Below are 5,782 nucleotides of genomic sequence, written 5' to 3'. Positions count from 1 at the left end.
GGGGCTGCAGCCTACGCCGATGCTGGCGACTCACAGCAGCCCAGCTCCAGGTTGAGCTGTTGTTCAGCATCTTACCTGTAGAGGGCAGTGTCACTGGCCCTCATATGTGGGATCCGAACCGGGTCCCTCTGGCGTCCCAAGCCAGTTCTTAACCATCGCGCTACTCGGCCGGCCCCCCACCTGACTTTTGATGGTTACACTCAGCCAGAGGATCTCTATCTTTTCAGAGCCCTACACTCCCACTACGATTGTGAGCCTAGTTCCGTAACAGCCTCTTCCACTCTCAGGAGTAACCTACAGAGGATAGCCACTGGTGAATTTCTTAGTGGTGCCAGTGTCCCTCTTACCAGTGTGTTCTTCATCCTTGGTAAATGGTATATCCTGTGGCTTTCTGTTTGACTTTTCCAGACTTGTTCAGTATATCCACTTTAGTATGCTCACTTCTGAATCTTCATCTCACAAGAATGCTAGTGTTCTGACCTCACTTAACATGGATCTTCACATTCTATACTTCTAGGAGCCATCCTAGTAGTGAGTTTGCACTATTTCTTGTCATCCTTGCCAGGGAGTTAAATCCTATATTCCAGGAGAGTGTTCCCACATCGATAAACTCCCCTTTATTCAACCTTATAGTATAGCTTTTTTGATCAAGCACTGTCAGAATCCAGTTTCATGTGAACTCTTCCAGCTCCTGCCAATCCATGCTGGCTATGTTTGCAACTCCTTGGTGGTATAGTAACTTTCTTCCCTTATCAGGCCTAACATGTTCATATTGTGTCTTAACCCTTGTTATAGGTCTACTGGCCAGGTGGGGAAGCAAGTGCACATATTATCTTGTGGGGGAGAAGCTATGCATAATTTCCAAGCAAGAGGTGAGGGAACTATCAGTAGGAAAGTCGGACCAATTCTTCAGGTTCAGAGGGTTCAGGAAAAGCTGGAATCCTGATTTTGGTGGCATCAATCTAGATATCCCCAAACCTTATGTCAGGGTCCTATTCGTTCCCAGGAAGCATCCTGATTTTGGCATAGCAAACCTGTTTCCGTTGGGAGTTTAATCTTTTTTAGAGCTCAATAACCACCGCACTCTCTTGGCCTTATAGCTACTGTTTCCACTATATTTCTCAAACACTTGATACATCACACCAGATCATATATTCCTTTATACAAGTATACCATCATAAGTCACCACCTGGTGAAAATCTTTACAATAGTAGGACTGCCACCTGGTGGCAGGGGCTATCTGAGCTACACCTACCCTCTGTTATGTGGTCCTCATTGCCAAGTGTGCAGTAAGTAATCTCGCTCCCAAATCCCATCTAAGTGATTAATTTCTTAGATAACTCCGAGTGTCAAGTGTCATAATTTGAGTCCCCTAGGAAGGCGACTCCACGACAGAATGTAGCATGGAGGATGCTTATTAAGAAGTGTCTTTCAGTGCCGGCCGAGTGGCGCGATGGTTAAGAACTGGCTTGGGACGCCAGAGGGCCCCGGTTCGGATCCCACATATGAGGGCCAGTGACACTGCCCTCCACAGCTAAGATGCTGAACAACAGCTCAACCTGGAGTTGGGCTGCTGTGAGTTGCCAGTGGTGATGGCGTAGGCTGCATCTCCTGTGGCAGTGGGTTGCCATGGGCTACCGTGTGTAGCCAGCAACCAGCGTGAGCGGCCGTCCAGAAGCTGGCGACTGATCTGCCTCGCCCGGGAAGAGCGCAATGATGGTGCCAACTTGGGCCAGTGAAGCAACGTCCTCCACAGCTAGACTGAAGAACAAAACTACAGCAACTTGTCTGTTCCCCTTCCCCCAACTCTCCACCGCTGTGACCATCTCCCCAATTCCCCAATAAAAATCTTTAAAAAAAAAAAGAAGTGTCTTTCAGATTAACACCTACGCAAGCAATATAGACAGAGGTGAATGTTGAGCTGCACTGCAAGCCCAACAGTAGTCTCAGCCAACCCCATAGAGAGAGCTGGAGTTAGAATGACCCTTAAGAATTATTCTAAGTTGGGCTGAGATGGTCAACCCCTTTATTACTCAGTCACTGTGGTCTGCCCCAGAAAACTTTGTAACCTTGAGTGAGGCAACTCTTTGTACCTGAGGCAGTCCCTGAAGGGGCTGAGAGCTGAAGGCAGATTGCCGAAGGCAGATTGCCAACAGTTCTCTCAGCAGCTCGGCCAAAAAGCCCTTTTTTGAAATGGGAGATGGGTTGGCACATTACAGTATCCACCACAGGAACCAACTCTTTAGTCTAAAAATTGTCAATTAAAAGTAAAGAATTAAGGAGCTTCTAGTCCAGAAGGTGGAGTAGGTAAACACTGTGCTTTCCTCCTCCCACAACCACATCAAAATTACAACTAAACTATAGAACACCCATATTTGAGAACAACCTTAAGTCTGGAAGAACAGAAGTCCTATAACTAAGGCTATATAGAAGATTCCACCTTGAGACTGGTGGGAGAGATGGAGGCATGGAACAGGCTAGTCCCATGCCCATGTGGGATAGTTAAGAAGCAGGAGGTATATCAAAGCTGTTGAGGTCCCCCCTGAGGAGTGCGGGGTCCCAGCCCCACACCAGGCTCCCCAGCCCAGGGTTCCAGTGCCAGGAAGAGAAGTTCCCACAACCTTTGGCTGCAAACACCAGCAGAGATTGTGGCTGGGTGAGACAGAGGTCAGCTGAGGACCCAGGCGTTCCTCATAAAGGGCCCGTGCATGGACTTACTCACTGACAGACTCACTTGCTCTGTGCTCCAATGCTGGGGCAGCAGCTCAAAAGGTGCCAAGGACATATGGGGAAGTACTGAATTGCCTGGCTTCAGGGCGAGGGGTGGAAGGGCAGCTTTCTCCCTGACAGAATTCCTAGCAGAAGCCATTGTTTCTTTGTTGAGCCTTCCCACCACCCAGCCTGCACAGGCAGGTGCAGGTGGCCACCATATCTGAGTCTTTAATCAAATAACCATGATTGATGAGGATAATTTCTATACAGAAAGATCGAGTGAGTGCATTACAAGCAATGAAGTAATTAGACTATCATTTTGTAACCCCAATACATTATTTTTCAGACAATGAACATAAATTGATGAAACCACAAAATAAAACGTTGAATAGGAACTTTATACAGGCACACCTTGTTTTATTGTGCTTTGCTTTATTCACAGATATTGTATTAAATTACAAATGAAAGGTTTGTGGCAACCCTGCCTCGAGCAAGTTGGTTGGTGCCATTTTTCCAACAGCATTTTCTCTCTTTGTGTCTCAGTGTCACATTTTGGTAATTCTTACAATATTTTTAACTTTTTCATTATTATTATATTTGTTTGGTTATCTGTGATATGTGATCTTTGATATTACTATTGTAATTTTTTGAGACACCATGAACCACACGCATACAAGATAGAGAACTTAATCAATAAATGTGTGTTTTCTGACTGATCCACTGACTGGCTGTTTCCCCATCTCTGTCCTTTTCCTCCTGCCTCCCTATTCCCTGAAACAGAACATTATTGAAATTTGTCCAATTAACAACCTTACAGTGGCCTCTAAGTGTTCAAATGAAAGAAAGAGTTGCAAACCTCTCAATTTAAATCAAAAGCTAGAAATGATTAAGCTTAGTGAGGAAGGTATGTAGAAAGTCAAGATAGACCAAAAGCTAAGCCTCTTGAACCAAACAGTTATTCAACTTATGAATGCAAAGGAAAAGTTCTTGAAGGAAATTAAAAGTGCTACTCCTGCAATCACACAAATGATAACAAAATAAAACAGCCTTATTGCTGATATTGAGAAAGTGTTAGTGGTCTGGATAGAAGATCAAACCAGCCACAACGTTCCCTTAAGCCAAAACCCAATACAGAGCGAGGCCCTGCTCTCTTCAATTCTGTGAAAGTTGAGAGAGGTGAGGAAGCTGTAGAAGCAAAGTCTGAAAGTAGCAGAGGTTGGTTGTTGCGGTTTAAGGAAAAAAGCCTTCTCCATACCATAAAAGTGCAAGGTGAAGCAACAAGTGCTAATGTAGAAGCTGTAGCTAGTTATCTAAAAGATCTAGATAAGATAATTAATGAAGGTAGCTTACATTAAGGCTGTTTTCAATGTAGACTAAACAGTTTTATATTGAAAGATGCCATCTAGGACTTTCATAGCTAGAGAGAAGTCAGTGCCTGGCTTCAAAGCTTCAAAGTACAGGCTGTCTCTCTTGTTAGGGGAATCACCATCTATGGCAGTGATAGCCTTACAAAAGCTATTTTTTTAATAATAAGACTTGAAAGTAGAAATTACTCCTTGATTCATGGGCTACAGAATGGATGTTGTATTGGTAGGCATGAAAACAACGTTAATCTCATGGCGCATCTCCATCAAAGCTGTTAGGTGACCAGGTCCATTGTCAATGAGCAGTAATATTTTGACAGACATCTTTTTTTTAATCCCCTTAGCAGTAGGTCTTAACAGTGGGCTTAAAATATTCAGTAAGCCATGTCATAAAAAGATATGCTGTTATCCAGGCTTTGTTCTTCCATTTATGGAGCACAGGCAGAGTAGATTTAACATAATTCTTAAGGACCCTAGGATTTTGGGAATGGTAAATAAGCATTGGCTTCAACTTAAATTCAACATCTGTATTATCCCCTAATACAGTGAGCAGCCGTCCAGAAGCCGGCGACTGATCTGCCTCACCCGGGAAGAGCGCAATGATGGTGCCAACTTGGACCAGTGAAGCAGCGTCCTCCACAACTAGATTGAAGAACAAAACGACAGCAACTTGTCTGTTCCCCTTCCCCCAATTCCCCAGCGCTGTTCCCATCTCCCCAATTCCCCAATAAAATCTTAAAAAAAAAAAAGTTAAAAGACCAGAATCATCTAGTTCAAATCATTGCTGGGAGAGTAAATTGCCTCCATCTTACGGTATTTACTAAAAGTAAACATGATATTACACACAGCAATATTTTGTAGAAATAATAATACCAGAAATTAATGATATGTACATGAGGATGTCTGAAGCGTCACTTTTTGTATTACAAAAAAAAAAAAAAAGAACCTGAATTGTCATAGAGGAATGGTCAAATAAATTATGCTTTATCCATACCAGGGAAAGTTATATTTAAAAAAACATTAAAATCTATTTTTGTGTATAATCAGCATATGTTTAATAGTACAAAAAGTATAAAATACAATTTTAAAAAATTCATAATTCCAGACCTGGAGAGATCATCTTGGAATACATCATTTCAAGTGTGTGTGTGTGTGTGTGTGTGTATGTGTGTGTGTGTGTGTGTGTGTGTGTAAACATGCATATGTATGTATACTTGTTTTTCCAATACTTGTTTTTCCAATAAAAAGGTATCACGTTACAGGGTATGTTGTAACCTCTTGTTTCTTTCGTTCCCTCATGAATATTTTCCACATCAATATTCATTTACAAACATGACCTTTAAGAACTGAATAGTATTCCAGTTTATAGATACTCCATAACTTAACCAATTCCTCTTTTGGGGTTTTTAAGTGCATTCCAATTTTTCGTTTTATAAACAGCCTCCAAGCAGGCTTCCAGAGCTTTATAGATTTACCAATTGCGTTCTAGAAAGTTCTGGGTACTTCTGGAGACATTTGAGCCAGAGTAGTCAGAATTGTTTCCCATCACCCAAGCCTGCTATCTTCCCAGATAGAACAACTGTGGTCTTTAGAACTGGTAAGACTTGTCTTATCCTGCCCGTTAGTCATGCAGCCTCACTGGAACTCTGTTCCAGAAATCCCTACACCCTCTCCCTCCTCTCGCCTCATTCCCGCCCCTCCCCACA

The sequence above is a fragment of the Hipposideros armiger genome, unplaced genomic scaffold (assembly GCF_001890085.2).
Source record: "Hipposideros armiger isolate ML-2016 unplaced genomic scaffold, ASM189008v1 scaffold_350, whole genome shotgun sequence".
Classification (NCBI taxonomy): Eukaryota; Metazoa; Chordata; class Mammalia; order Chiroptera; family Hipposideridae; genus Hipposideros; species Hipposideros armiger.
The sequence above is the reverse complement of the archived record's forward strand: the minus strand, read 5'-3'. Positions refer to the sequence as shown.